Source organism: Odocoileus virginianus, chromosome 13, assembly GCF_023699985.2.
Source record: "Odocoileus virginianus isolate 20LAN1187 ecotype Illinois chromosome 13, Ovbor_1.2, whole genome shotgun sequence".
Taxonomy (NCBI): Eukaryota; Metazoa; Chordata; class Mammalia; order Artiodactyla; family Cervidae; genus Odocoileus; species Odocoileus virginianus.
In genome coordinates, this window is record NC_069686.1 from 56,900,804 (window position 1) to 56,913,685 (window position 12,882).

The 12,882-nt window shown below is 36.9% G+C and overlaps 1 protein-coding gene across 4 annotated transcripts in view; it reads left to right on the top strand.

Moving 5' to 3' along the window:
- Positions 1 to 12,882, top strand: part of DPP10 (dipeptidyl peptidase like 10) — a 1,494,592-nt gene that overhangs the window by 1,089,162 nt on the left and 392,548 nt on the right. The window lies entirely within an intron of this gene.

Consider the following 12,882-nt stretch of genomic DNA (forward strand, 5'->3'; position numbering starts at 1 on the left):
ATGAGTCCATTAAATATTTTTGAAGGGATCTGTATACAAAATAAAAATGAAATAGTGAAATTTTTAGCAACTTCAATCAGATATTTGAGATGGGTCTAATTTATCTGCTTTAAGTCTGACATGTAAACATATTGTGACTTTGTTTTAGTGCTGTAATTTTAACAGGAAAATATATTTCTAAATGAGTCAGCTAGTACATTTTGGAAAACAGTTGGTGCAGTAAGTACTGGGAGAGAGCCATGGGATCAGGCCAATGCAACTTTCATTTTACTCTTGGAAATTTTAATAAAACAGTAAGATTGTTGATGTTGCTTCTTATTAGGAAGATTATCAGAGCAGCATATGCTGAGAGAATAAACAAGGATGAGAAGTATAAAGTCTGGTTGATCGTAGTAGTTGAGGTGATTCTGTTAACGTTTGGAGAGAAAAACAGTGCTCTTGTTATAACATTCACTGCACTCTTATCATTGAAGCTGAACCTGGCATTTCTTATATTTGATGTGGAGTGAGCATGGTTTATCTTCATTTTCCCTCTTGGCTAGGGCCAGTTGAATGTATCCCTGCATCTGACACATGAATGTATAACACAGCAAAGTGTTCTTGACTTTATTACATTGGATGTCACATTTGGGGAGGTCCTGTGATGAACATATGTCAGTTTCTGTCCTAAATACTGAAATCAAAATCACCTCTTTAATAGCCACTTGGCATTAAGCTCCAAGTGGTTGGAGCTTAAGCTCCCATCAGCTTCACTGCTGCTGCTGCTGCTGCTGCTGCTGAAAAATCGCTTCTGCTGTGTCCAACTCTGTGCGACCCCGTAGATAGCAGCCCACCAGGCTCCTCTGTCCCTGGGATTCTCCAGGCAAGAATACTGGAATGGGTTGCCATTCCTTCTCCAGTCAGGTTCACTGATTCCATTGAATCAGTGGATTAAAAAGTCCTTCCCAAGCGGCTGCAAAGGTGTAAGTCATAGACCCTCCATAAGATCCTCAGCATGTTTGTAATAGGAATTTTTAGCTGTGGATCATGAGGCAGTCATGGAAGTTACATGAAAATGATCTTTATCTTCCCTGGTGGTGTAAGTGGTAAAGAATATGCCTACCAATGCAGGAGATGCAAGAGATGTGCATTCAGTCCCTGGGTCAGGATGATCCCCTGGAGAAGGAAATGGCAACCTTCTCTAGTATTCTTGCCTGGGAAATCCTATAAACATAGGAACATGGTACGCTCAGTCCATGGAGTCCCCAAAAATCTGAGTCCCAACACAACTGAAAACACACATGCTTTAAAAAAACAGGCGCTTATAATCAAGAAATATATGTGGTAAAATTGATTAAAAAGGGGCACTTTAGGTCTGAAATTATCCTTTCATTTTTCAAGATAGAGTAAAATAAAAACCCAGAGGTGTGAATTTATTTTTCTCAAGCCTAAGGATTATTCATTAGCAGAATAAAGACATGAATTGGGGCTTCTTGGAACCCAATTCTTTGGTACTTTCTAATAGGGCATTTAATATGCAAAAAATCATCTGAAATCTGATTAAATAAATCTTTCAGCTAAGTTTTGTTACATAAAATTTTGATTTGTAAAAAACTTTATAAAACGAAGAAACATTGAAATATACAAATAATATAAGCCAATACTTGAGATACAATAAAAAGAAAACTAGCAGTTAGATTCCAAGGCCAGGATACAGTCAGCAAAGCTTTTTTTTTTGCCTCTTCTAGTACCTTATTATTGAGATATCTGAGACAGGCAAAAAGGAGATCAAATATGACATTCACTTGTTCTTCTTCATAGCTCTGAATATCTGCTTTCTGTTTAAAGTGTAGCTTTTAGCTGGGAGTGGCTGCTAGCCATTTACTGTCTCTGTGTGTTTGGGAAATTGTGCTGAGTTCTGATGGCATAGTCATTCCCAAGTCATTCACTCCTATTTGTCTCTCTTTCTTTACTATTCATCTGTGCACATTTAGAGATTTTATTTGCTGTAATATCCAAAATGTAAGATAATAAAATATGAACATAGAATTCTCTAGTATATAAATGTTGTTCCTCACAGAATATCAAATCTTCTGTGATAGGGACCAACGTTCTTATGGTTGTCTTATTCATGTAGAAGCTGAGGCTTATAGACTGTGGTTTGACACAAATAACAAACCCACTAAATGACAAAACATATAGCAGGGATTTCTGACTCAGAAACTGGTGATTTTCCTACTGGAGCCCTCATATTCTGTGTGTAGGAATCTTAAATAATGCAACACAATTTAACAGTTTCTTTAAAAGTTAAATATGTTTTGTAGGTGACATAGTAAATATGTGCCCAGGCAAAATGTGTGTATATATACGCACATACACACATATATATACATGCATATATCCTGTACCCGTACATATATACACACACACATACAAACCTGTATGAAAATGCTCATTAGAACATTATTTGCATGGGCAAACACCAGAACCAATCCAAAAGTCTATCAACTGGTAAATGGATAAACAAAAGTTGTATATTTGTGTTCAGTTCAGTCACTCAGTCGTGTCTGACTCTTTGCGACGCCATGAATCTCAGCATGCCAGGCCTCCCTGTCCATCTCCAACTCCCGGAGTTTACCCAAAATCATGTCCATCGAGTTGATGATGCCATCCAGCCATCTCATCCTCTGTCGTCCCCTTCTCCTCCTGCCCCCAATCCCTCCCAGCATCAGGGTCTTTTCCAGTGAGTCAACTCTTCGCATCAGGTGGCCAAAGTACTGGAGTTTCAGCTTCAGCATCAGTCCTTCCAATGAACACCCAGGACTGATCTCCTTTAGGATGGACTGGTTGGATCTCCTTGCAGTCCAAGGGACTCTCAAGAGTCTTCTCCAACACCACAGTTCAAAAGCATCAATTTTTCAGTGCTCAGCTTTCTTCACAGTCCAACTCTCACATCCATACATGACCACTGGAAAAACCATAGCCTTGACCAGACGGACCTTTGTTGGCAAAGACATGTCTCTGCTCTTCAATGTGCTGTCTAGGTTGGTCATAACTTTCCTTTCAAGGAGTAAGTGTCTTTTAATTTCATGGCTGCAATCACCATCTGCGGTGATTTTGCAGCCCCCCAAAATAAAGTCTCACACTGTTTCCACTGGTTCCCCATCTATTTCCCATGAATGATGGGACCAGATGCCCTACAAATCAACAATAAAAACAACTAAATCCTGATGTATACTACAAAATGAATGAACCTTGAAAATATTATTGTATGAGTCCACTCATATGAAATAGTCAGAAGAGGCAAATTTATAGATACAACCCGAAGACTATCTGGTGAGATTGCACCAAATCGGCTCCAGGAAATTTTTAGGGGATTATGGAAATGATCTAAAACTGAATTTTGGTAGTTACTGTTCAACTCTGCAGATTTATTATGGCTCTTTGAATTTTGTACTTATAATAGGTATTTTAAGAATATACATTATACCAAACAAATATGAAGCGGGTGACAGTGGGGAGGAAGGGAGAGAGAGACAGGGAGACACTCAGAGACTGGTAATAGCAGGAGAAGTGATGGGGACCATTCTGTAATCTAAGCTTCTCATCTTTACTAAAGGTGATGTTGATTGGTTCACTGGGATAAAGTTTTAGGAACATGATTATTTTACTGGTGACAGAAACAAAAAATGTATTATTTAGAGTTGAGGAAACATTTAACCCTGATTCCTTTTATGTAGTGTTGCTCTTTGTTACTCAGTAACTCAGTCATGTCCAACTCTTTGCAATTCTATGGACTGCAGCACACCAGGCTTCCCTGCCCTTCACTGTCTTTCAGAGTTTGCTCAAACTCATGTCCATTGAGTCGATGAGGTCATCCACCCATCTTATCCTCTATCACCCCTTTTCCTTCTGCCCTCAATCTTTCTAGCATCAGGGTCTTTTCCAAAAGTTGGCTCTTCACATCAGGTGGCCAAATTATTGCAGTTTCAACTTCAGCATCAGTCTTTCCTCTGAATATTCAGAGTTGATTTCTTTTAGGACTGACTGATTTGATCTCCTTGCAGTATAACAGACTCTGAAGAGTCTTCTTCAGCATCACAGTTCAAAAGCATCAATTCTTCAGTGCTCAGCCTTCTTTATGGACCAGCTCTCACATCCATCATGACTACTGGAAAAACCATAGCTTTGACTATATGGCCCTTTGTCAGTAAAATTGTATCTTTGGTTTTGATTTGCATTTCTCTAATAATGAGTGATGTTGAGCATCTTTTCATGTGTTTATAAGCCATCTGTCGGTCTTCTTTGAAGAAATATCTGTTTAGGTCTTTTGCCCACTTCTTGATTGGGTTGTTTGTTTTTCTGGTATTGCTGCGCTGCTGCTAAGTCGCTTCAGTCGTGTCCGACTCTGTGCGACCCCATAGGTGGCAGCCCACCTGGCTCCCCCGTCCCTGGGATTCTCCAGGCAAGAACACTGGAGTGGGTTGCCATTTCCTTCTCCAATGTATGAAAGTGAAAATTGAAAGTGAAGTCGTTCAGTCGTGTCTGACTCTTTGCGACCCCATGGACTGCAGCCTACCAGGCTTCTCGGTCCGTGGGGTTTTCCAGCTAGAGTACTGGAGTGGGGGGCCATTGCTTTCTCCACTCTGGTATTAGCTGCTTGTATATTTTTCTGATTAATTTTATGTCAGTTTTTTCATTTGCTATTATTTTCTCCCATTCTGAGTGCTGTCTTTTCACCTTGCTTATAGTTGCCTTCATTGTGCAAAAAGCTTTTAAGTTGAATTAGGTTGCATTTGTTTGTTTTTGTTTTCATTACTCTGGGAGGTCAGTCATAGAGGATCTTGCTATGATTTATGTCAGAGAGTGTTCTGCCTGTTTTCCTCTAAGAGTTTATAGTTTCTGGAATTACATTTAGGTCTTTAATCCATTTTGAGTTTATTTTTGTGTGTGGTGTTAGAAAGTGTTCTCACTGTTTGTAGATGACATGATTCTCTACATAGAAAACCCTAAAGATGCCGCCAGAAATTTACTGGAGCTAATTAACGAATATAGTAAAGTTCAGGATATATAATTAATACACAGAAATCCCTTGCACTCCTATATTCTCTTAATGAAAAATTGGAAAGAGAAGTTAAGGAAATAATCATATTCACCATTGCAATGAAAAGAATAAAATACTTAGGAATAAATTTACATAAAGCGACAAAAGACTGATATGTAGAAAACTATAAAACACTGATGAAAGAAATCAAAGATGATACAAACAATGGAGAAATATTCCATGATTTTGGATTGGAAGAATCAATATAGTGAAAATGACTATACTGCCCAAAACAATCTGTAAATTCAATGCAATCCCTATCAAACTACCAATGATATTTTTCATAGAACTAGAACAAATAATTTCACAGTTTGTATGGAAACACAAAAGACCTCAAATAGCCAAAGCTATCTTGAGAAAAAAGAATGGAACTGGAGGAATCATCCTTCCCAGCTTCAGACTATTCTACAAAGCTATAGTCATCAAGACAGTATGGTACTGGCACAAAGACAGAAATATAGATCAGTGGAACAAAATAGAAAGTCTGGAGATAAATCCACACACCTATAGAGACATCTTATCTTTCACAAAGGAGGTATAAATATACAGTGGAGAAAAGACAGTCTCTTCATGTGATGCTGGGAAAACTGGTCAACTACATGTAAAAGAATGATCTTCATTTTTGAATGTTGAGTTTCAAGCCAGGTTTTTCACTCTCATCTTTCACTTTCATCAGGAGGCTCTTTAGTTCTTGTTTGCTTTCTGCTGTTAGGATGGTGTCATCTGCATATCTGAAGTTACTGATGTTTCTGCCAGCAGTCTTGAGTTTAGCTTATGCTTTATCCAGACTGGTATTTATGTATTAAATTCATAGATAATTGTTCACAAGCTCTTTTGCTTGAAATGATGCATCTTAACTGTCTTTTTGAAAAAAAAATAAATAAATACATGTAGAAAGCTTCATATAGTTGAATAAAACCCTCAACCACTTCACATATGCCTTCCACAACTCTTGAAAGGAAGGAAAGTAAAACAGAAACTATGATGAGAGAAGACATTTTATTTAGAAAATTATTTTACCTGGTATATTTTGTGTTCAATAAAGTCAAAATTTGATCAATATTTTGTATATATATTGTAATATATATATGTATACCTACATAATGATAATAAATTTTAAACATGGTAATTTTCAAGTAACATTTTAAGAAATATATCATTGCTTAGTAGTTTTTACTCAAGAAGTCAAAAGTATAATCTAATTTTTATTTTAAAGAAATGCTTCCCTTATATGTTTGAGATGGATTGTGATCTAACCAGAAAACTCAATCGGCATCTACTGTCACTCCACTTACTTCCCTAGTTAAATAATTAAATAGAAAATGTGTTAAATCTGATGAGTTCTAGGGAAAAAGAACACATTTTAGTTTAATGACCAGTGAGAATCTACTGACTCTCTGTGGAGTCACACATTTTTCTAAGTTTTAGCTTCACCATGGATTTCCTCATAGCAGCTGATTTCATTCGAACAGTATGATCACATTCTTATATTTATAGTGTTTTTAAATATTTAACTTCTCTCTCACTAATTTCAACATCTCTATTTTAAAACTACCTAGGAAAACAAAATTTTAAGAGCACAACACTATGATATTTTTAAGGTTTTTTTTTTGTCTTAGTGGAAACTAAGATGTCCTCAAAGAAACACGACATGCCAGTTTTGACCATTTGTAGAATGTTGAGACTTTTGGAGTTACCAGACAGGTTAAAGTAAACTATGATACATTGATGTTCAGTAGCTCAGTCATGTCTGACTCTGTGTGACCCCATGGATTGCAGCACGCCGGGCCTCCCCGTCCTTCACAATCTCCTAGAGACTATTCAAACTCAGGTCCATTGAGTCGGTGATGCCATTCAACCATCTCATCCTCTGTCATCCCCTTCTCCTCCTTCTTTCAATCTTTCCCAGCATCAGGGTCTTTTCCAGTGAGTTGGCTCTTCACATAAGCTGGCCAAAGTATTGGAGCTTCAGCGTCCTTCCAATGAATATTCAGGGTTGATATACAGGACTTATAAAAAGGAAAAAAGTAATTTTCTAAAATGAAAAGAAATAAGATGTATTTGTTCTATGCATACTAAACATACTTGAAGCTAGTCTATAAATCTATTAACATGCCTATTTTAATTGAATATATATAATATGAACCCTCTAGTAATGTTAAATATAAAATATTCATGCAAAAAATGTATGCTGAATTTATATATTGCTGGGTTCTTCTCTAATCAATGGAATTTTTACCTAATTTTTGCCTTGATTCTGAAAGCAGAGACAAATAAAGATAGAGCCTCCGTGGATCATGTGTTCTATGGCAGAAGATCGCAATTGACAACTGCCACCACAAACAGCGCTGGTGGCCATCTATGTTAACTCTCTGAGGCCCCATTGGTGACTTAGGTGGATATATGGTCATCAGTTATCAAAGTTCAGGATGTATGTGTATGCCCATTGCTCAGCTGTGTCTGACTCTTTGTGGCCCCATGGACTGTAGCTCGCCAGGCCCCTCTGTCCATAGAATTTTCTAGGCAAGAACACTGGACTGGGTTGCCATTACCATGTTAATTTTCCTGGAGTTTTCACCAGCTCTTCCAGTAACCAAGTACTCTTTAGGGATGAAAAAGACAGTTTGAGAAAGGTGGGCCTCAAAGTACACTGGAAAGAGATTAAAAAAAAAAAAAATGAGGAACAAAAAATACATGCAATATGAATCCAAATCTAAGGGTATATTTCCAAGTAAATGTTACTAACTTCCAATAACTGAATAATTGGGATTATTCTTAACTTTTTCAAGATTAATTTTAGTCCTACAACTAGAGTTTAAAGAAAAAATTGGGAAGATATCCATACCATAAGACCACCCTTAGGTATTATTAACTTGCAAGGCTGACATAAGGAAATACATACTAAACATCTTTGTTCAAATCATGGTCCTAGATGATGTGGATATAAAGCAGAATAGAATATGGAATTTGTACTCAAGATAGAAAACCACATTAAGTTTTTTCTCTCTTCTCAGCATATAACCATAAATGAAGTAGTTTTCTTTTTCAAATTAGTAACTGCAGTGTTCATGTGAGTATTCAGTGGTGATGAGAGATTCAAATTTTAGCTTTATAGGTACTCCCTAGTGACTGATACAATAGGTTTCAGAGGCCCATTAACTCTACCTGGTGACCACATAAGTAATACACACTCTGTTGTATGAATGGGTTACATTTTTCATAATGGCCTGAAAATATAAAACCTGTCTTTCTCTCCCAATTAGTTATCCTCTTTTGGCATATAAGTGGAAGAGACATAATGAAATACCAGGAGTTTTATCTGTTTGAGCTCAAGTAATACTTCCCAAGGTGACATTTCATGGCTAAAGAGGCAGTCTTCTTGGTTTTGTTTTTGAAAACACACTTATTTAGATTGAGATTTAAGATGGTATTTTTATTTCCACAGGAATTTGAAAATGCTTAGCAAACATACACTTGATTATTTCCTTTTACAAATATATTGAGGCTTCTGAAATTCAATAATGAACTCTTCTTTTTGGCCAGTTGCCTGTATATTTATCTAGAAAATTAGTATCATTGTGACCAAGTTGTAGTTATATAACTGTGCCCTTACTGCTAGATTCCGGGTCCCTCTCATTCTGCCCTATCAGAATCCTGGGAAGTAGCATAGAAGGTCACTGCAGGTTCCAGTGAACATCAATTTGACTTCACAACTGCTAGGCTTTGTGAATTAGAAGGAAAAAAAAAAAAAGTTGGGCACTGTGAGCAATTGTAGCACCATCAAATGAATTTGATCAGGAGATATTCCTTAGCCCAGCCAAAGGTTCTTTATACACGGAATTAGTCCCACATGAGAGTGGTGACCTTTCATGTAATGATGTGGGGAAATGACCATTTCAGATTAAATTTCAGAGTTTTTGGTGGGGTGGTTAATGGTAGAGTACATTCTGACTACAGATCCAAAGGAAATATGAGATTAAATCCAAGAGAAATATATTTCTGAATGCAAATTTAATTGCTTAACCAATTTTTACTGATTAGGGCCTTCTGTCTTCTATAACAGGAGCAGGATAAGCTAAACAAAAAGAATGTGTTTTTTTGTTGAAACTATGCTGAAACATGGTAGTATTTATTAATTTGTTTGTTTTGCTTTTCAGTAAAACTTAAAACCTAGTGACTAAATGGGATCTTCTTGGAGTAGTTGAGATGTTCTGTATCTCAATTGTGATGGTAGTTGGCTGTTGTTCAGTTGCTAAGTCATGTCCAAACTTTGTGACCCCATGGACTGCAATATACCAGGCTTCCCTATCCTTAACTGTCTCTCAGAATTTGCTCAGATTCATGTCCATTGAGTCAATGATGGTTGTTGATGGCCAGGGAGACCTGGCATGCTGCAGTCCATGGGTTGCAAAGAGTGGGACATGACTGAGTGACTGAACTGAACTGAACTGATGAGTCATCATCTCCTGTGTAGTGCAACAACTTTCTTTATTTTGTTCCATTTGTATCTAATCTATTGTATTATCACATCACACACTAGATTCAGCTTCCCTTTAGGCAATGCGGACTCCCTTGGTTAAACAGGCTCAGTCTGTCAGCTAAGTCCCTCTTTGGACTCTCCCCATAAAATGGTATCTAGGCAAGAGTTGGTTTCTTAACCTCATGCTGCTGAAATAATATTCACGCATTGTATTGCCCTCTGGCATCTCTGGACTCCAGTGCTTTTATCCTGTTCCCTGTGATTTGCTTTCTCTCTGTTGATCTTAATGGTGAGCTCCTAAACTGGTGGATCCCAGACTGGCATCTCTCATTTGCATTGAATAGAAATTAGTGGTGCTCTCTTATCTACTTAGCCTGCGCTTGACTTATGATGATTCTACAGTGTCCCTGAATCATGACCTGAATCAGCCTCCATCTGGTTCTCACTGTTTAATCTCCTGGCTACTTTGCATGTCCAGTTCTATTCATGTTGCTCTCAAATGGGTCAAATGATACAGTGTGACTCCTCTCATTAACCGGAATGATGTGATCAGAACAGGACCAATCATAATGTCTTTGGGGCCAGAGCAAGAATAGAAAGGGAAATGCTTTTTCACAATAAATATTTAATTCATAAGTCATGGTGATGGATTGTTAAATAAAATGTAGTCCAACCTGTTACCTTAACAAATATGTGGCACTGACCAACTGGAAAGTTACATTTGAATTGAGAATTATATGCCTCTGGGCTCCTCTTGTGGCTGAGCTGGTAAAGAATCTACCTGCAATGTGAGAGACCTGGGTTCAATCCCTGGGTTTGGAAGATCCGCTGGAGAAGGGAATGACTCCCCACTCTAGTATTCTGGCCTGGAGAATTCCAAGGGGTCACAAAGAGTTGGGCATGACTGAGCAACTTTCACTTTATGACTCTTCAGATTTCTGAATCAAAGCTCAGTGGCACAGGAGAACCAGAACCTGGCATCTGGCATGTGGCCAACCTATCATCTCAGTGCCTTTAGGAACCTCCAACAAACATGTGGATACCCCAGCCTGCATGGGGAAAATGTTCACACTCTTCTGCAAACAACTATTTGTCCCCTACTATTTGTCAGTCTCAGCAGTGTCCACATAGGTGGTTTAATCTATTCTAAAGGAGGAAAGACCCAAGGACTGAGCTCTCCTAGGCTCTGGAACAAGGATCTGGTAAAACTTTCTTAGAGTCCTGGGCAGGTATGAACTTCAGATAGGTATATAACCAATGGATAACTATGGTACACCCTTGGCCATGAAATCCTTGCCCCAGGAGTAGGAGTGTGACTAGAAGGGGGATAGAGCATCCTGGAGAGTACAGGGGTTAAGGTGGCCTCACCTATGTGCAGTGTCGACCCACGCACAGGAGTTTTCACAGTCTCACGGGGAAGAGCTGTGTGCTCCTATGCACCACCTTTATTAAGTGCTCTGAGGTCTTCTCTCTAACCATTCTGTGCTCTGGTTATCCTTTACTTGTTCTCAAGAGGACAAGTCACTGATGTAATCTACCAATGTAATCTACAATATGTTTTAGGGCCCATCTTAAAGGAGAAAGGTTCAAGGAATATTAAACAAGGAATACGTATTACTTAATATTCACTGTACCTTTTCCCTGTCATGCATGTAAAAATTGCACTTGACTCTTTCTAGGTTGCAGTAACATGCATTCATAAATTCAGCAGTTAACTTCCTTAGCTTTACCAATAGCTCTGTTGATTATTTCTTTAAATAGTGTGCTTATCTTATTGTGAAATGTGAACTTTGCAGTAAACCTATATATTAAAATATGACTAAAAATGAGAACAGATAAAGGAAGTAGAAATGCCACGTTTTGAAGGATCTAGTATATTTTTCACACCAAGGGGAACAAAAGTTATTGAAATCAATTGCCCTGTGGCAAAATGTTATTACAGAATATAAAGGTTAATGACAATAGTGGAATATTCTTGCTCAAGTATGGTAAATTATGATTTAGGATTTGAGGAAATGCTAAATGTATTGAAATGGGAAGTGAGAAATAATAAGCAGAACATTTTTATTATTTAGTTGATATATCTATAGGTTTTGAGTTTGCCTTGAAGCAAACACTATGGTTCCCCCGTTAGTTTACTTTCTTATTTGCTTTGCTTCTTAAGACACTTGATGCCAAATTCCATTATTGGTAACCATGATTAACTTTATTTTTTAAAAATTCACCTTTACTATATAAGTAAAGACTAATTTAAAAGTATGAAAAACATTGTTTGTGATCCATATCAACAAAGTGTTCATTTCCAAATCCCCAATTGAATTATTTTTTTCCTTTAAAAAAAAGAATAGACCCATGCATTACAAACTGTGTGGAAATAACAGTCTACACAGATCTTTATTTATCAGGAAATTTTAAGTTTCTTTAAAATGCATTTCATATTGTTTAAGATGGGAATTATAATGTGATGTTCCTGAACTTTTAAAATAATGAATCCCATAATTTGGAGCACCAGGTAACATTTTACAGAAGCTAGTATTCTTGAAAACAGAGACTGATATATGTTTGGTGGAAACTTCTTACAAACAACATGTCTAGGAATATTAATAGTTCCCAAATCATATTAGAAACCTACTCTTAATTGATTATTTCAGTTTTTGAAGATTGTTGCCAAAACTTCTTTCTTACAAAAGTGTCCTATAATAAACCTATTGTAGTCCTATCTATAGTGTTAATAATTTACAGTAAAATTAAAATTTGAAATGATAGAATAATATAAATAGTATTACATTTGTGAGAAAGTGAAAAGGCTATCTTTAGTTTTCTAAACTTTAGTTTTCTAAAATCTGACTTTTTAACTATTTATATAATTAGTAATTTACATAGAGTCTTGAAACATTCTGATGCAGCACTAAAACATAGAGATTTTTGTCTAGATATTGAACTAGGAATCTAGTTCAGTGTTGGTTTCTTCACTAAGTGTCAGTATGACTAAGGGCAGGATAGTGGATCTTTCCAGATTCTTTTACTAATCAAGAAAATGGTGATAGCATTATCCTTCTAAAAAAGCTTGTGATATTAAAGAAATGACATATATTTGGAAAGTATCTGGCCCATAGTGAGAATGTTGATTACAGTTAACCTCTCTTCTCCATACATTTTCTTAAATTTCAATTATTATCCTGAGGAGGTATCTAGCTTTCATATAAAAGGTTAAAATTTCCTCAGAAACTTGGAAAACCTAGGGAAAATTTAGTATGATGTTAAAGAAGAAAATCAGAAGTATAGACAGCATTGGTAGCAATGAAGAGAAAGCATATTA